The sequence below is a fragment of the Nyctereutes procyonoides genome, unplaced genomic scaffold (assembly GCF_905146905.1).
Source record: "Nyctereutes procyonoides isolate TBG_1078 unplaced genomic scaffold, NYPRO_anot_genome, whole genome shotgun sequence".
In the NCBI taxonomy this organism is placed as follows: Eukaryota; Metazoa; Chordata; class Mammalia; order Carnivora; family Canidae; genus Nyctereutes; species Nyctereutes procyonoides.
In genome coordinates this window covers 26,447,243-26,466,749 of record NW_026575133.1, presented here as the reverse complement: position 1 = coordinate 26,466,749, position 19,507 = coordinate 26,447,243, and the positions used below count along the sequence as shown (strand labels likewise).

At 57.2% G+C, this 19,507-nt stretch overlaps 1 protein-coding gene across 3 annotated transcripts in view; it reads left to right on the top strand.

Moving 5' to 3' along the window:
- Nucleotides 1-19,507, top strand: part of FAM53B (family with sequence similarity 53 member B) — a 144,698-nt gene that overhangs the window by 113,138 nt on the left and 12,053 nt on the right. The gene's annotated exons all lie outside the window — the stretch shown is intronic.

Genomic DNA, 19,507 nt, shown 5'->3' with positions numbered 1-19,507 from the left:
TTCCCAGACTTAGGAGTCTCTCATGGTCTCCAAATAAGGGGAGACACCGCAGCCCAGCTGGTGGCTGGTGTCCTTTGGGCTGCTTAATGGCTCTGAGTGGCCATTCTACCTGTGTCCAGGCTGACCTGGGAAGGAGCTAACTGGAGCTACCAGGAGCCTGCCAGGTGGGAACCCAGCACCTGTGGTTTGCTAGCTGAGCCTCTGGCCAGTGCCAGTCAGTGTGAAAACAAAACCTGGAGAGTCCAGCCGGCACCGGCCCAGACCTGGTGTGGCGTTGACCCTCCCATCCATGCAGTGTGATAGATTCATGAAGAACATTTACGCACCTCGTTTCCTTTCTTCTTTGTGAGACCTCTCTGACGTGGGCTGTGCTTATCCAGCTTGTAGATGAGGAAAGCAAGGCTCGGGTGGAAGGACCTGCCCGACATCTGTGGTGAGGAAGTGCCTGCAGAGAGGGCTTTGAGCCCCTGTGTGTCTGGCTCCTTCCCTGACCATCCCAGTGGCACCTGAGCGAAGGACCCACAGCCCATCTGTCCTTGGCTCTTTGCAGAGCCGCATGAAAGTTGAGGGTGGAGAGTGGGGCCTGGTTCTCTGGGCACCTGGTCATGCCCAGCTGTTTCCAGCCTCATAGCGGCCCTGTTGAAACAGAATCAGAGGGCAGCCCTGGTGGCCCAGCGGTTAAGCACCGCCTTCGGCCCAGGGCGTGATCCTGGAGTCCCGGGATCGAGTCCCACGTCGGGCTCCCTGTATGGAGCCTGCTTCTCCCTCTGCCTATATCTCTTCCTCTCCCTCTCTGTGTCTCTCATAAATAAATAAATAAAATCTTAAAAAAAAAAAAAAACAGCATCAGAGTCCTGGGGGTGGGGGCCCCCTTGCCAGCCCCTCTCATACCCCAACCTTCTTGGTATAGAGGAAGCCAACCACCTGAGCCTCAGGCAAAGCTCCTCACGAAATCTGGAAGACATCCCTTCCTAGCTGGCTCTGAGCTTGGGGCTTCATCAGAGAAACTCATTAAAGCCTGTGGATTTCCCTCCAGGGAGCTGGAATGTGGACTCCTTTCCCCAAGGTGGGGATAGAAACCAGTGGAGTAGTTTTGAAGAGCAAAACCTTGCTACTGTGTTTGGGTCACTTGAGGTGCAGGCAGGCAGCTCTTGAGGCTGCTATGAGCTGAGCTCTCTGCAGAGCCCTGGGGGTCCTGACTGGTGGGCTGGGCCCATGGCATCTCCCTTGGGGCCTGGCCGAGGCACTGGCTTCCCCAGGGAAGGCAGCCTGTTTTGTCCACAGTCCCCTGGGAGTGGTTCCTCAAGCCCATGCTGACAAGGGCAGCCTGTGTCAGTATGCAGCCATGGCCGGAAGGGGACAGGAGGGGCCAGTGTCCTGGGGACACACCTGAAAGTTTCTGCTAGAAGGAGTGTCTCCTTGCAGCGGGACTCCTGCTGCTCTCCATACTGAAGGGATTGGGGCCGTGAGCTGGGAGCCAGGTAGGGCAGGGGACGCTTCTCTGTAACTGTGTGACCACACACCATCCTTGTCCCCCAGCACTGGGCTCCTGGGGCTGAGTATGGCATGGCAGCACCGAGAAACACCAACCATCACTCACTTCCTTCAACTCCTTGACTGCAGGCAAAGCCACTGAGGCTTGGAGGAGGAAGCGGCTGTGCTACAGTCACTCAGGAGCTTGTCACCGGGGATGGCAGGCTGGGACCAGACTCGGGGGTGGCTTCAGGCCAGGCTCCTTCTCAGGACTCCCCAAAGCCCATGGCCTCTCCTGCCACTTGACAGCAGTGTGCACTGGCGTATCCTAGTATTGCCCAGAGCCTCCATTTTCTGATCTGTGCATTGGGCCCGAGATGTTTGTTCCTCTTGCCTCCGGGACTTGGTGCAGGTGCGCTGTTTGCACCGTAGGACCTCAGGCAGCCTGCGCACTCCTGCGGTTGTGACCTACTGAGTAGACCTATCTGGAGAATGGGTGATTTCCCCTCTGCAGGGACGAACTTGGGAAAGTCTTGGACCCAAGTAGAAAAGGGCTGGAAATGAAGACCTTGGGGAGATAACTCGAACCCCAGAGGAATTCTTGCACTTTGATGAGTTGGGACCGTGTTGGACTTGACATTCTCCAGGCACATCCTGGAGGAAGGCAATTCCTAAAAAGCAGGGCCCTGTCTTGCTCAGGCCTGATTCCATGGAAGTCAGGACGGCACCTGGTGCACAGTGGGTGCTTTGTGGGTAGGGATGAGGACAGGAACCTGTGAGTGCAGGCTCTCTGGGCCCTCCGTTTCAGCTCATCTCACACATCCTGGGCTCTGTCAGCAGGGGCTGTGTGAGGGACGTGGCAGTCGTGTTGTGTGTCGGTTCTCAGGTCTGCCGACGTGGGGCAGGGGTCAGGTGCCCGCAGGGAGGGCTCGCCAGCCGTCTCTGCAGCCTTGTCCTCCCAGAGTGCTCAGGCCCCAGGGCAGGAAGTCAGCTGACCATCCACACAGCACCGCAGGAAGCAAGGAGGCTGCTGAGCTGGGACATCCATCGCTGGGGAGGCAGGACAGAGGACGAGGTGGGGGAGTCGGATACTTGGGCTGGGCCCCTGGTGCCTGTTTTGGGCCTGGGTTTTTGTCTTAACAGCCGAGCTTCCGGTCACGGTGTCCGTGGGTCTAGAGCGAGACTGGCCATGGCCACTGCCCTTGTGCTCTCCTCCGTGGCCCTCCTCGCCTGTCCTGTGCAGCTCAGAGGCCAGAGCTGCCCCGGAGGACGCCAGGCAGGGCCCTCCATCCAGCTCTGTCCCTCCCCACCTCCTCCTGCCCTCTGTGCCAGCTGGAAGGGGAACACGAGGAGCTAAATCAGCTTACTTGAGGCCTCGATTGCTGGTAGGAGCCTGACAGCAGAGCCATGACAGGCTCTGAGGGCAGGGTTGAGGAATGACCTCTGGCCCTCTGTGCCACTCTGCCTCTCAGCCACCCTTGTTGCTGTGCCTTTGGCTTTGGATTGGTTTGGGCAGGATGCAGCCTCTGAAGAGAGGTTGGGGGGCTGTCAGTAAAAGGAGGTGCATGGAGCCCAGCTGTGCCCCTCACTGTCCTCCCAGCACCTGCCAGCCCCTTCTGTTCTTCCTTCCTTGTTGTGTGAAGAAGTTGGCTTTCACTCTCATTGAAGGCAGGAGAGGGATCAGAGTCTGCAGCACACAAGGGCTACTTTAGGGTGAACTCTTTCCTTTCAGATAGGCCTACACCTCTTAAAACAAATGCCAGTGGCTAAGGGTGGTTGGCTTGATACATTTGTATTGGGGAACTGCAGACCGGAAATTGCTCATCAGCAGGAATGGTTTCCCCTCTACAGTTGGTCACTTGGGGGGCATGGAGGAATAGTACCTTTAGAGTCCAGAGTCTGAACCCTTCCACTCTCTAACCAGGTAACCACTCTGAGCCTCAGTTTCCTTGTTGGAAAATGGAGATAATGATAACTCACCTCAGAGGGTTAGTGTGAGGATCACATAAGCCAAAGGCCATAAAGTACCTAGCACACCTGGCCACACTGCGGGTGTTCAGCAGATGGTAGGCGCTGACCTCACAGTCACCAGCACCATTATCTTCACCTTCATCTTCACCATTACCATCACTGCCACCGCCATTAATACCACCAACATCATCACTACATCATTATCACCACCTTCATCATCCCCTTCATCATTACTATTAACACCACCATCACCACCACCTTCATCACCCCCTTCATCATCACTATTAACACCACCATCACCACCACCTTCATCACCCCCTTCATCATCACTATTAACACCACCATCACCACCACCTTCATCACCCCCTTCATCATCACTATTAACACCACCATCACCACCACCTTCATCACCCCCTTCATCATCACTATTAACACCACCATCACCACCACCTTCATCTTCATCATTAACACAACCACCATCACCACCACCATCACCTTCGTCTAGCATAGAGAGCGCAACCGGGACACCTTGAAGACTTGGCCTCATGCCTGACTCTGAATCAAGTGGAAGTCAGCTCCTGTCACAGATACTGCAGTAACCAGGGCTTCTGTCCTTTCAGGAAGGCTCTTTACCTTTGGCCTTTTCCAACTGGTAGTGGGTTTTCCTTTTAAGAAGAGGTCCCAGTGTTAGTTGCCGTCTCCTTAGTGCTCACTCAGAGTAATAAAGCAGATCCTACAGGATCTTAAAATTATTCTATGCTCAATTATACTACTAAGAATAAAACATTCTGGCTCCATTAGGGAGAAAAGTTGTCTGGTAGATAATTATGTTGTCTCTACGTGTCATCACATCATCTTTTTTTGACTTTGGTTCTTAATGCTGTAAATGTCCCAGTAGGTAACTAGAGATCTGAGTGCACAGTAGAGCAGGAGCTAGCCTAGGGCCAAGCGGGCCCTGGGGGTCATTCCCACCTTTGTTGTTCACTGGCTGAAGGATCCTGGGCAAGTGACTTCTCTGGGCCTCAGTTTGTCTTGATTTGAAAATTGGGGCTAACAGTACCTGCCTTATAGAGGCATCGTGAGCACCGAGGATGGATGGCTTAGTTCCCGGGACAAACACGTATTCAGCAGATGTTAGTGCTTGGGGAACCTGAGGGGGTAGAGAGAATGCAGTGGCACTTGCAGTGCCTGTCCGTGAGACCTGATGCTGTCAGACTGAGTGGTTGGGGGTGGGGAGGGCAGCTGTCAGGTCACGAAGTTTGCCATCTTCCAGTTGGGTACTGTTCGTGGCACGTAGCCTTCATACAGCTGTGTGGACTCAGGCTTAATCTGGAAATTTGTTAGAACTAGCATTGTCCAAATCTTTGCAGTTGTTGGGTTGTTGGCAATACCCTGTGGTATGCGGTGGAGGAAAAATATGTTGGGAGAAACAGCTGCTGACTCACGTGGAGGCGGGCTGGCCAGGACTGTTCTTTTGGCTTCCCACCGCAGCCTCTGATGCCTGGGCCAGTGTGCCAGGCAGCACCCTCTCCACTCATCCCCCATCCCAGTTGGCCAGGAGGGTGGTCAGAGGGTGCCAGGCTGACCCAAGAACAATATGGGGGGCCTCTGCCAAGGTTGGTATGCTGGTATCTACTGAGACAACAGTATTTTCTTCTGGGAAGACTGTGAAAACTTCCAGTAATCAAAGGATGGTTTCCATGCTCCCAGTTTTGAGGATGAAGAGGTGCAGAAGGTTCTAGCTGGAACTCATAAGTGCTGGAGATTTAGGGGACCTTGGTCTGGTCCCGTCACTGCCTATCTGGGGAAAATGGAGAGCGAGGCCCTATGCCCAGGGTCACATGGTAAGGCGGTTGATGACAGGGCAGCGACTAGCCCCGGGTCTTGTCTCACTGCTGTGGCCTGCCCTTCCCACCTGGACACTCTTCCCCGCAGGCCGGCAGCTGTTCCTGCAAGTTGGTAGGATGTGGCTGCCCTCTGCCACTGGTTCCTTCCTGTCTCCTCGGCCCTTACCCTGAGCCTCCCCAAGTGCCTCTCTTGTTGTGGCCAGCTCTTCCCACCGGTCTCCCCAGTGATGCCACACATTCCTCAAGGGCTGGGATGGGGCTTTGTCTTCCCAGGGCAGCCTCCCAAGACTGCTAATCCCAGCGAGGCCTCTTAGTGGCAAGAGGAGCCCTGAGCAGGCGGGGCAGGTGGCGGCGTCCAAGTGCCGGTGGTGCGACCTTCAGCCGTGGGACCTTGGGCAAGTTAGTCTCTCTCACCCTGTTTGCTCATCTGCAGAGCGAAGATAGGAGAGCAACTCTCAGGGCTTGGTGGTGAGAGCGCCGTCCAGGCCTCTGCTGCTACTATTTTAGTGGGTTCTCCCTTTTGATGGCTCACGACATTACTCTTGAGTCTCCTGGCAATCCTCCAAGGGGAGCTGGCTGGAGGAGTGGCCATTTTACAGATGGGGAGTTGGAGGCTCCTAGGGGGAAGGAGATGAGTGGTGACTTTATGCCGGGTGGGGTCGGGCCAGGCCGGGACACGGCAGGCGGGTGCTCATCCCTGCGCCCCCTCCTTTTCCCCAAGCTTTCTGTCTACAGAGACCGGGCTCACGGGTGCTGGGCACACTGTTCTGGAAGTGGCCACTGCCCTCCCCACTCGAGGTTTCCTGTCCCAGCCTCGGCCCTTTGCTGTGCCTGGGCCTTGGCCTCACATGTGGGGCTCCTGACAGATGTTCTCAAAGTCAAGGAGCCTTAGTATCCTCGTTTCCTCCCAGAAGCTTGGGTGCCCCCCAGTGCTCCCCGAGAGAGGGCTTTCTCAAGGAGGAAGAGAGTGCCATTCGCCTTGCAGAAACAAGCAGATTTTCAACATCTGAGGGAGAACTGAGAATGCAGAAGCCTGGGGCTGGCAGCACAGCCTCAGCCTGCTTCACGGGCACGTTCCAAGTGCATTTCCTGTTGACTGTCTCCTCACCCACACCCACTTCCTTTCCCATCCCTCGCCCCACCCCAACCGCCCTGCTGGCTGACAGCTCAGTGGAGCGGCCCCTGTGTTCCACGTTCGCCTCCTGCCTGTCCTGGGTGCCGCAGTGCTATCACCTGAGTCCCGAAGTTCCTGCTGCGTGGGTCTCGTGGAGCCAGAGACATCTTCTTGGCTCCTCTCGGGTCTGTCCTCAACACCTCCAGCAGGTGCCAGCAGGGGCGACCCCAGGGGAGATGTGGGACCCACCACGGGTGACGTGGAAAGAACACAGGACTTCTTCGTGCTCTGCTGCGCCCTGTGACATCGGGCACATGCCCTTGGCTTCCACATTAGCATGTCGGCAACATTCATTTCTCTTCTTACAGCTGTTGTGAGGAACTTAATCATGCTCGTGTGAAGGATCCAGCACAAATAGTGGGTCTCAGCAGGCTGCCTTCCTTTCCTGCTCTTGGCTGATGATCGGAAGAACACTAACGGTTCATTTGGGGCCTCAGAATATAGAAATCAGTATCCAGCTTGAGGCCCTGAAGCACCTGATTGTCACCATGTGGGACTTAGGAGCAGGAGAATGAGCTCAGGCATCTTCTTGGATGTAGGGAGGCTCTTGTATGGCTTTCCATCAGCCATTTACTCAAGCTACTGAGACTCAAATCCCCCACTTACAAAATGGGGATGGTAATAAAGTAGAGTCCCTTAGGGAACTGGCACAAAATAGATGATATTTCATATTGCTCTTACCAGAGCACCCAGCACAGGCCGAGTGGTCGGTAAAACACTGGCCCTGACACCTCACTCTGAGCATCCCTTCCTGACCTCATCCCTTCCCGGACTGCAAACTCCCCAGAGGCAGGGGCTGGTCCCCTGTTCTGGGTTTCCAGCTAGGGCTGGGTGCCAAGAGATGGCCCTGCCAGGAAGCTGTATCACCCTGCCACGGCCCCTGGGCACCTTGGATCTGTGGATGGAGCCTCACTTTAGACCTGGGGAGAACGCTGACCGGATGGCTGACTCTCGGCTTGCCATAGGTACTTCTGCAGTGGAGAAAAGGTACCGGCAGTTCTCCCAGATTTCTTGGGCACCTGTCACGCCTGCCTCTCCCCTAAAGTAGCTGTATGATTCATCTCAGTACCGCAGTCTGACAGTTCAGATAAGAGGGGAAGGCAGGGCTCACGTGAAGGGGGTGGAGGGAGAGCCCCAGAGAGTGACCTTTGCCGCTCTTGCTGGGAGAGCAGGACACTGTGTCATGTCCACTGTGACCCTGGTCCCATGTCCTCAGCCCTGGGCCTAACACCCCAGAGGCCCAGAGCTGGGAGCAAGAGGACCAAGGGAGGAAATGACAGGTGGAGTTGGAACTGTGGGAGCACCCCAGTTTGGGGCAGCTCGTGAGAACGCAGTGCTGTTTGTTCTAAGATTCCTTCTAGCTTCGCTGCAAAGGTGCACATTCCTCCTCCCTCTCCCTGCAGGCACTAAAGGCCCAGGGAAGGTGTTTGAGCCCACCGAGGGGCCAGAGCAAATTTAGTCTGCATTGAAGCCACGGTGGGAGCGTTCTTACTGCGCCTCACAAGTGCCTGATAGTGAGCAAGCTGCACTCACTCATTACGGGGAGCAGTGCTGCCTTATTAAGACTCAGCACCACTGGTGTCTTGGGCTTGATGGTTCTTTGTTGGAGGGAGAAGGACTGTCCCGTGCTGTGGGATCCCTGCCTCCACCCACCAGATGCCCACAGTCCTTGTGCCTTCCCAAGTCACGACAATCCCTGGGGCTGCATTGTGTGGTACAGAACCACAGACTGGAGGGAAGGATCTTGGCCTCCCTGGTGGCTGCAGTCCCTGGGGCCCTGTTACGTGCCTGGCCTCAGACAAGAAATCTGATCCTTCCGAACTGGCAGTGGCAAAGGACAGGTGCCTTCTCAGGGCCCCCTTGGCTGGAGCGCCACGCAGGGTGGGTGGAGCCGGGCAGTGGGGCATCCTGTTAACCGGAAGACGTGGCTGTGCAGGGCCTACTGACCCTGGGCTGGGTTGGTTAGCTTAGTTGGCTCCACATTTTCTGTTCCATCTCTGAGTCCATGTCCCCAGGAGCTGGGAACGATGGTGACGCTGTCTGATGGCTTCTTAACCCTCTCCTCCTGAGCCCCTCCAGGGAGAGCAGGCAAGCAGGCATGCAGGCATTTTGCCAGGCAGCTGCCTGCATTGTGCACCGCTGTTTTTGTGAGGAAAAGTGCCAGAGCCCCATTGCCAAAGCAGAGAGCCATCTTGCCCATTAATCAGGACTTCAGGATCCTTGGAGCCATCTTAGCAACTGCTTGGCACGAGCCCTACTCAATTTACCATCACCTGTCTGCCTTGAGAGCTGGCCCCTCCTGGGAGGCTGCCATAGGAGAGGGAGCTGCCACCAGCTCGGCCTGTTTCAGGGGCTGAGACAGCACCTCCCAGCAGGGCCCCAGGAAGTACTCGGTTAGGAGTAGTGTTGTTTTTGTTATGACTCTCGATTTTCAACCTTAAACATGTAGAAAAAGGAAGCTGGACCGATACTCCTAGGGATTCTTTTGAGGAAGAGGGAGAAGGAGCAGGAGCAGGATGTGCTCACAGAGCACTGTGATGGCCGAGCCCCTGGGCTGGCCCTGGCTGCCCCTTGCTGCACTGAGGGCTCAGCCAGCACCCTGCGGGGCCATGGGGGCACCCTGCACTCCCCCCGTTGAGACTGAGCCTGGTCATTGTTCTGCTGCTGCCTCCAAGGGAGGCGACCACTGCTGGGGTCCTGGTCTCCAGGGCCTGGCTCCTGCCCTGCAGACAGACATGCATACACCTGGCTCCTTCTCCTCTTGGGGCAGAAGGGGAGAGGCAAGTACCATTGGATTCTAGGTGTGACTGGGGCCATCCTCTGCCACCTGGAGGCAGGCGCTCTAGCAGCGCTGGTCCCTGTAGTAGAGGGACCCAAGACATCACCCCTTCTGTCTCCCAGCATCTCAACCAGAGGAGCCTCTAGCTGCCCACCTCTGCGTCCCTCTGCCATTTCCATCGCCGCTGCCACCCCCAGGACCTGTCTGCCCTCGCAGGACCAGCTCTCCGGCTTTGCTCATCTTCCTAGACGGCCCCTCCCAACACCATCTGGGAAACCGACATCCCCAGCCTCTCTGAACAGCCCAGCGAAGTAGCCTCTAGCCTCCCTCTGTGGCAAAAAGCTTCGAGCAGTAGGTTTCTGAGATGTTCCTGGGGGAGGACCTCATACAGCTCAGATGCCCCAGTAATTTGGAGAATTGCTGCCGAGTGCCACACAGATCAGCCAAAATTAACACACATATTGCTGAAAGAACAGAGTTGCTCCCCCCACGTCTTCACATCTTCATCCATTGCTGGGTTAGGCTGGACTGGAATTCTTAAGGACACCAGGAAGGGAGGCAGCAGGGCAGCAAGGGCCCCCCGACTGCTTCTGGGGGGTCTGATTGACCCTCGTGGAGCCAGAGCTCCTTGGTTTGCTGGAAGAGCTTCTGAAGGTGGTGGCCACTCGGCAGTGCTGTGGGGTAGTGGTCTCAGTGTTGGCGGTCCCTGGGCGCGGCCGTGGGTGCCGTGTACGTGCTAGCCCGGCACTTCCGCAAGGTAGTGTGCATCATCGCTGCTTTCCAGTTGAAACAGGCCCAGAGGGGCAGAGTGACTGGGCATTGGATAAACAGCTAGAACATGGCCAGGCCTGGGTCCCTTTCTTCTACCAACCACGATTGTGTCCACAACAGTCAGTGCCCCACAGCTTCCTGGCTTGCTGTCCCCCGGGTGTCTTGGGAGCAGGCATGGGTGGTCGGTGCACCCCAGAGGCGTGTCAGCCCTGGAGCAGGGCCCATTTCCACCCACATCTGGTTTGCCTTGACTTCCCGAGGTTCGGAGGGTGCAGGGAGCTCCTGAATGTCCCAGAGACCCAAGGGACCGATGCCCAGGCAGGCCCTACTCCTTCCAGAGGCCCTTTCCTCCCAGCCTGCCAGTCGCCCCTGGAAGAGCCCAGCATTCACAGTCTCGCCTCGTCTCCTGAGCCTTCTGTCCTCGCTCCTCCCCAGGAGCAGCCTGGGAGGGACCAGGCTTTTAATTAGCCTGGTTCGGGGGATGGCGGCTCTAAAGCCCTGGGAGGTGAATGCAGCCGCCTTGCTTTTGGAATCCACTGCCAGTGGACACAATGTAGCTGTAGGAATGAAAATGAGGGAGAGAATGGCTCACAGGCTGGGGTTTTTAATTGGCACCGTCCTCCCGGCCCTGCGCCCGCCCGCCGGCCCTCCCGGGGCTCTGTTTGGGCGGCCGGGCCCGGGCTGCGAGCGGTGGAGCCTTTCACAGCTTCAGACTGATTTAAGTGGCCCTGTATAGACGCGGGCAGGCCTCGCTGAAAGGCAAGGCGCGGTCCCCACGCCGCCGAGCCCTGGGAAACGTATCGGCCACCTGCGCGTGGTGAATGGCCTGGTGAATGGCCATAACCGCTAAGAGCCCCGCCGAGCCGCCCGGGCTTCAATGGGCCCAAGGCCCTGGCGGAGAGAAAAGGTTTTTCTAAAGCTGCAATTAATTTCTTTCCCCCAATCAATCGGAGGTTGCTTTCTTGTTTTCAGCCGGGCGAGCGGGACGCTTGATTCTGTGCTTCTCCGTTAACCTGGGCGCGCCGACAATTGATGTCCCTCTCAAGAGACAGAACGGCTTTATTTCTCACCGGCCATCGAGGCGGGACTTTTTTGTTTGTGTGTGTGTCTGTCTGTCTCCCTCTTTTTCTAAGATCATCTCAAGCTAATAGTGAGAAAAAAGGCATGTGAGCGTTTCTGCCCAGGCAGGTCCCACAATACCTTCAGGAACGTCCGTTTTTCTTGCTTTCATGGGAACACTATGAGGTCTCTCTTGGAGGGGACAATGGCAAGATTAAAGAGGGAGGGGGCGCGCCAGAAAGCGGGAAGTAGAAAGGCCGTTCAGCCCGGCCGCCCCGGAGCTTTATGCTGCAATTTGAAGGGGTCTGTCCTGGACTCACCCCTCCCTGCCAGAAGCATTGGCAGAAGCCTCTCGGCCCCCACTTAGTTTTACAATGAGAACCAGTTTTAACTGCAAAAGAGAGAAAAGGCCACCCTTTCTCTCGGGAGTCGGTGTTGCGTTTCTACGAACGTGAACTGTGAGTGTACGTGTGTCTGGGTTGGGTACTGACCCACAGGATCTCAGGTTCCTGTTCACTTGGGGACCTTGGTGCCAGGACGTCCTCCTGGCCGCCTTTGTGGCCGAACAGGCTGCCTGCAAGCCAGCCCGAGCACCGTCTGTCTCTCGGACCACCAGGGCAGGGCCCCCTCCCCCCGCCCCAGGCCAGTCCTCCTACAGAGGGGAGGTGCCAGGCTTGAGAAGTGGCATCTGGGGCCGTCCTGGCTATGCTGGCAGCCCGTCTGTCACGGCAAAATCACTGGCCCCTCTGCCCCAACCTTGAAGCTGTCCTGCTTTGGCCACGGCCTCCAGGAGAGGTTTTGGTGAGAGGGGACGGTCTGTCGCTGTGGGTTTGTCCATGTGCTTGACTCAGCTTTCACTCCCCTCCGGTCTGGGGCCCCAGCCTCGTTAGGATCCCTGACCTGTCCGCTGGGCAGATGGCTGATAAGCCTCGGCACAGTCCGTGTCCTTGAGAGGGGAAAGGATAGTGACTGGCCCTGTGCCCTGAGCCCACCAGCGCGACCACTGGCTGCAGCTCAGGGACCTGCCGGTTAGGGCCCCCACGACTCACTCTCCCCTGAGGTTCGCAGGGTGCTGTGTGCACACACCATTTTACTCAGATGGAGAAGGGCCATGCTCATCCAGTGACCTGTCAGTCTCTTCGGCCTCTGTAGGCCTCAGCTTCCTCATCTTCTCCTGCTGGAGGAACAAGTGAGGCCGAGGACGCTGAGTCTCTGCTGCCTGCACTTGGTAGACGCCCAGTTCAAGGGAACAGGAGCGTCAGCAGCTCTTCCCTCTCTGCTTGGAAGACTGAGGGTAGGTGGGGGCCAACGGGCAGGGAACGCACTTGGTTTTGCTTTTTGCCCTAGGCTGTGGTGGCAGCTCCTGCAGGGATTTGAGACCCTTAGCCCTTGAGGCCCGTGTGGCTCTGGGCTCCATGTTCTGAGTGAACCCGGGCCCCTGCCAGTGACACACAGTGTCTGGCAATTCCTTTTTGCGGTAGCTACTTGCAGATGGAAAATGAGGGACTTCCCCATGGGTTCTGTGCTTTTTCCAAATTGTTAAACATTTTTATTTTTGCAAGAGAGAAGTGGGCTCATTTCCTGACTCAGGTGCAGCCAGTGTTGGTGGGAGGCCAGAGGCTGGGGCCCCAAGCCTGGAAGCTGGTCTCCTGGTGGTGGGCACCTCCTCTGTCTCACTGCAGCTCACCTCAGCCTTCCGGACCAGGAGGGGCCACCGAGGGGCCAGAGGACAATTGACCGTGTCGTCATCATCAATCACTGTAGGAATCACCATCATCTTAGAACGATTACAAGATGGCTGAGCTGTGTGTCTGCATCTCTGTGTGTGTGTGTCTCTGTGTGTGAGAGAGATGTGTGTGCACACATGCACATGCATGCATTTACATCTAAGGGGAAGAAGGAGCCAGGGCCGACCTGGGGCCCTCAGGAACACGCCTGGGATTCCGTGCACATCGAGGGTGTGGTAACGGCACTCTGCTGGTTTCTTTTATTTGGTCTTGCTGGTTTGCATCCTCCTTGGTGCTTTCAGCCTTTTCCCTCTGACACATCATTTATCACCTGGGGGTGGGCTCCAGAGGAAAGTAATGTACTCACGGCCTTTGCCCCTTCCTCCCATCTGGCCAAGGGCCTGGCCCCACGTGGGGCAACCTGGGCGCACCCTCCTGCTGGCCTCTGGCCCGGCTGCTGCCTCGCTGGTGTCCTTCCCCTCTTTTCTTCTTCCTGCACTCGGGCACTCGGCCCTGCAGGCAGACTGCCGGGGCTCGAATCCTCCCCACCTACTCCCTGTGTGGCCTTGGCAAGCCCCTGACCCTCCGATGACCATGGTGCACTGCCCCCACCCGGGGCTGTTGTGAGGGTTCAGTGGGATGGTCCCCATGCAGAAGCTCACGGTAGATGCTTAGTAAATGTTAGCTCTGCTTGTCAGAGGCCACACAGCTGCTAGGACACGAGAGCAAACCCCCTAGAAATGCCGACTTTGTTCCTCGGAACCGATGAGATTCCAGGGGATGATGGCTGGAAGTTACAGTAGCTCAACCTTGTGAGTCAGTTTTCTATACGTGAGGAAATGTCTGGGCTTAGGAGTGATTTAGGGCTGCCACCAGCCTTGCACATTGCTCGGGGGCTAGCTCGGACCCTTGTCATCTCAAGAGCCTTTGGCTGTTGGAATTTTTATCAAGGAGCAGGTGAGGATTGCCAGTGACTCTTGGTGGATAGAAATGAGGGTGGGTTTCTTTTCTGGATTTCTGCAGCGTGATGGGTAAGGGCACCGGCCTTGAGCACATGGAGCCGGGCCTAAGCCTGCCCCTGCCCCTGCCCCCTCTGCGGGGGTTTGCAGAGTCAGCCTTGGGCTGTCGTGTCGGGGTGCTGCCCCTCGGGACTGGGTGCTGCGGCGATGGAGGCCGGAGCTTCACCCAGTGCTGGTCTTGGACACCCACCTCAGGTGTACTAACTTGACTTCTAGGTGGCCCTTGAGATGCGGGTGCTCTGTTTGCATATCCTGCCAGACATTCGAACAGTAACGAACAAAGGAGAAAAAATAGAAAGGGAAAAAATAAGCCTATCAGGAAATTAACAGTTATGTTGAGGTGTGTCCCTGGGAAAGTCAAAGAAACAGAGGCCCGCCCTGGCCAACCCTTCCGGAGCCTGCAGTCAGGCCTCCAAGCGGGAGCCACATTTTGCTGGCACACTGACGGCTTGCGTGGAGCCATCCACACGCTCCCTTCCACACGAGGTCAGCGTCATGATTCCCACCCTGGCTCTGAGAGTGGAAATGACTCGTCCAGAGTCCCTAAGTAGAGTGTGCAGGCTTTCCTGTCTGGTTGGTGCTCGGGGCCACAGCCATCCCACCCCCACCCCCACCCCCACCCCACCCCGAGGATGGGCTCCTCAACAGCCTCGTGGGGACCTCCTGGCACCTAAGGAAATGGCTCCCAGATGCCTGCTCCTGGCGGAATCTGGATTTCCTGCTGGGTGGATTTGGCACGGTCCTGGTGGAGGGCCCAGAACCCCCTCCCATGGAGCCCAGGAGCCCCTGCCCCAGTAAGGGTGCTCCTGGGCCGCAGAGACTGAGGAGTGCCTTGGGCTGGTGGCCACGAGTGTCTGGAAGTCCGGTAAGCACAGTGCAGCCTCCCATGGTGGTCTCTGGTCATTCCTCCCTGCAGCTCAGAGGGGCCGGCTGTGAGAGCAGATGGGACCTGCTCAGGTGACCCATGGGGCACTGGGCAGAGCTGGACTCTGAGCCAGGTCTGCTGGTCCAGCTGCTCCAAGATGCAAGCTCTGCCTTGCTGTGGCATTGGATCTGGCTGCAGAGATGGAGCTAGAAGGCAGGTCATCCCAGGAAGGGCACCTGGTGGCCCAGAGTCCCCCTCCCCACCCCATAGCGAAGCCAGCATCTCTCCTGCCTCCAGGTGAGGCAAAGCTCTCAGGTGAGGCAGTCCTCTCTGGGGCGTAGGAGCAACCAGGACCCCACGCACTGCGTCCCTGCCACTCACCTTGGCTCTGCGGGTGGGGACAGCCAGCCCAGAGAAGCGGAATGTGCCCAGGAATGTCCTGCCACACCTGATGCCAGCAGGCATGTCTGTGGCCACCTGCCGTGCTCGGGCAAGCCGGGACACGCTGGCCGGGCCGGCTGGGCCGCTGCCACTCCTCACCCCCACGGGGCTCTGGCGGCCAGTGCAGGCCCACGCGGCCCCTCTGCCCAGCGTGCCTGCGATTCTGCTCTCGCAGTGAGACTCTGCGGGTGAACGCTCTCCTGCCACTGCTCCCTCCCGGGGCTGCAGCTCGGGCCTCCACGCTGGTGCAGCTGGGCCCCGTGAAGCTGTCGAAATCCCGCTGAGCCGGGCCCTGCGTGTGATCTCATCAGTCGCCATCACAGCCCCATGAGAGCAGTTTTATTTCCCCATTTTACAGATGGGGAAAGAGAAGCGTAAGTTGCCTAAGGAGCCAAAGAAGCCCCCGTCCTGGCAACAGAGGCAGGGTTCCGTCCCAGCCAGGCGGCCGTTTCGGCCTCGTACCCGGTAGCCCACCCCGTTCGGGCATCGGGGGTGTGGTGAGCCTGCCCGTCAGCCCGTGGGTCTGGGCGCGGGGGGCCGGGGAGGTGTTGTAGCTGGGCCACGAGGGTGACATGGCCGAGGCCGGGTCTCCCCAGAGGGAGCCGAGTGGACGAGGAGGCCGCGGGCGAGGCAGGAACGGGCTGCTGGGGCTGCTGTGGGCTGCACACCGGAGGCGCGGGGAGGAAAGCGCCTGGACGGCTTGAGCCACGCTGAGCAGAGAGGCCTGTGAAGTCATTCAAGGGGCCCGCGGCGTCCGGAGCTTGGAACGGGGTCCAGCCTCAAGGCGGCCGTCTGGGGCCACTGGGGCAGGGGGACGGCTCTGATTGGGATCTGGTGCCAGGCCTCAAGTCACATCAAAGCTGGTTGTGCACAGCAGCCTCTCAGGGCAGGGCGGGGACACACTGGGCTCACGCGGGACGACTCTCATGGCGCAGGTGGGCCGGGAGCCGGCAGGACTTTCCCAGGACACGCCCGGTGTGCGGCGGGCTGGAGCCAGGGCCAGGTGCCCTACGTCCCCGGCAGGTGCATCTGGGGTGACACTGCCCTCAGAGTCTGTTTGTGGTCTCCTACCGTCGGCAGCCTGCCGTGGGGCCCAGAGCCAGCAAGGGTGACCTTTGGGAACCACCCCTTCCCAGAACAGAGGACAGACGGGGAGGCCCAGAGGGGAGCGGGGTCTGCGTGAGGCCCTCCCGAGAGGCACTAGACCTTGTTTCTGATGCCTCTGCCGGGAACCGTTCTCCCACCTGTAGCACCTTTCCAGGGGAGGGATCGCCCTTGGACTCTTGTCCTTTGACCAAGTCACAGAGCAGGGAGGGTGCCCGTGTCAGCTGCCGTGGCCAGCGTTGTGGTCAGCGAGGAGCCTCTCTGGGATGGGGGAGGGAGCCCCACCTTCATGCTGCAGAAGTGAGGGCAGCTGGACACCTTGTACAGGTCCTCTGGGGCCTCTTGTCAGAGGACCTTGGCAGGCAGGGTACCCCTTCTCTGGGGCTCCAGCACATCCCTGCGCCCCCAGCCTGCCCTCCTGCCCTGCCTATGATGATAGGTGCCAAGTGTGAGGAGAGCCGGGGCTGTGTGTGACCGGGCAGGATGCTGGCTCCTGCTTGTGCACAGGGGTGTGGGTACCACTGGGGAGCCAGGCTCATCCTAAGACGGGGAGCGCCCAGCCAGCTACAAGGGCCGGCCTGCGAGGGGCTTCTCGACTTTGCTTCTGCAGTTTTCTGCGTGAGGCCTATTTGAGCAGATAAGTCAGGTAGCTGTGTTCCTGCAGCATTTGTCTACCTTCCTTCACGATTTAGATTTTGTTGTTGGGGAGGAAAGAAGAGGTTCTCCCCCAAAAAACTGAATGGAAATACAGCTGAGTTTGACACTTTGAATGTAACCTCTGCTTCTCATCTCTTTGCCAGATGTAGAAACATGATGGCAGGTGGAAACGGGCTCCAGCGCAAACACCACACCCGTGGACGCCTGACCCAAATGTCCGTCTCTAGTGTGTGTCCTAAAGTCCCCTCACTCAGCGCCGGGGCTGTTGCAGGCAGGGGGGCCTTCCTCCCAACCCGCTTCTGGCAAACAGGCAGCCTCCTCCTAGCACCACCAGCAGGCAGGGCTGGGCAGCTGCTCGGGGTGGGTGCCACTGGCCTAATTGGACAAGGATGGCATCATCCAAGAGACGAGAGATGGGCCTTGCTGACAGAGCCAGGGCTTGGGGCACGACGCAGCCCCCGGCCCCGTGGTGGGTTGCCCACAAAGCCTGGCCGTGGAAGCCCCACACCAGCCTCTGCTGGGGGGACGGGGAGCCGCGTGGACCTCTGCGGCAGGGAGACGTTTTCCAGGGATCTCCCCACGACTGTGTTCTGTGAAAGCGCCCACCAGCCGCGTGAGCAGGCCCACACGCTGGCTGCCCACACGCAGCTGTCTGGCACATGTGTGGCCCGTTTGCCAGTTTGGGGCTGGCACTTCCTGATGTTTTCACATCCTGTGCTTGTATGAGCCTCAGATTTAATTTGGTGATTATTAAGTGCAGGAACTCAGAGCTGGTAGGGGCTTTCTTTTTTTTTTTTTTTTTTTTTTTTCCTCCTGCACAGTTTTGCAAACTGTCATTTTCAAAAACGTATATAAGCCTCTTTCCTGCCAATAAGGAAAGAAGGAAAATCAACAAGAACTTTGATGGAGACACATGAAAATGATTTAATATGGAGATGGACAGGGCTCCTTTTTTCGAAAATGGAAGTGACCTTTTGAATGAGATTCTGACCTGTGAGTCATGCTTTTCTTCATTTCTGACTTAGTGTGTGTCCTCCTCTTACACACATACACACACAACGTGTGTATTTTTTTTTTGATAATACATTCATATATTCAAAAATCAACGTACAGCTGAAGGTCTTGCTTCCCGGTTAACTGCTCGTGTGTTTCTTGTGATCCTTCTAGAACTCCTTTGTGCAAACAGAAGCAAATAAGGCTTTTCTTATTTTATTCTCTCCTGTCTTACACAAAGGAGGACATGCTCTATCTACCTTTCTGCTGCACTTTGCTATCTCAGATTACAGACCCTGGAGGTGTTTCCATGGCAGAACCGAGCTGCAGGCTTTTCTGTCGTGTGGACGTGGCCTGGCTTTCCTGGGCCGCACCGCCGGGCCCCTGCACCTGCGCGGCCTTGTTCTGCCGTGAGCTGCGGATCTCGCGTGTCCTTCAGACGCGGCAGGTGGATCCCGTGGGGGGTGCACTCCACCGGGAGGACCGCCGGGCCGCGGGTTGTGTGTGAGTCGCCCAGGTGGTGGTGTAGGATTCTGCAGGGGGTCCGTGTTCCCGCCAGCACACGCTGGTCACACGTTGTTTTTGCCAAGTGGATGGGTGACAAGCGGTCTCTGTGTCAGTTTAGTTGGCCTTTTTGTTACCGATCGAGCATCTGTTCTTCGTCTCATGGAAAGCAGTTCACATGTCCTGAGCTCTGCTCATTTGTCCTTCTAAAAAGGTATGAGTAGTTGGTCTTTTTCTTCTCCGTGGTGTGTTAGGGAGGTTCGTTTTCGCCTGCGGTATGAGCTGCAGATCTTTATTTCTAATTTGTTCCTCGTCTTTGACAGCTGTATTGAGATATAGTTCATGTGCTGGACACGTCACTCATTTCAAGTGTAGAAGTTCAGGGGTGCCTGGCTGGCTCGGGGGGTGGGGGGTGGAGCATGTGACTCCTGATCTCAGGGTTGTGTGAGTGCAACCCCCATGCTGGGTGTACAGATTAAAAATGCATTTCAAAAAATAAATTACAAAACCTTAAAAGAAAATAAAGTGTACAAGTTTAGTGGTTCTCATATGTTCCTGAGTTTGTATATTGTCATCGGTGTGTGGGTCACCACAGTGTAAAACGTTTCATCGCCCCCTAAAGAAGCCCCGTCCCCCCCAGCAGTCCCTTCCATCGCCCTCAGCCGCCCCCAGCCCCAGGCAGCCTGTAACCGACACTCTGGATTTTTCGTGTACGTGGGACTGTGCGGCACGTGGTCTCTTGTGTGGTTTTTTCCACTTGGCCTGGTGTTCCCAGGGTTTCCCTCTGTGGCGCGGCAGGTGTCAGGGCTTCTCCTCTCTCTGTCCGGCGAGTATTCCGTCGTATAGATGGCATTTTATTTATCCATTTGCTAGTTGGCGGCCGTTGAAGCTGTTTCCACTTTGGGGGCGTGATGAACGGTACCACGGTGAACATTCGTGTACCCGTTTCCACATGGACGTGTTTTCACTTCTCCTGGGTGTGTGCCTACGGGTGCCATCGCTAGGTCCCACGGTAGCTCTGTGCTTAACACTTTGAGACACTGCCAGACTGTTTTCCGAAGCGACTGTACAATTTTACATGCCCACCGGTGCTTTTGGCATTTTTTGACACCTGTATGTTGTT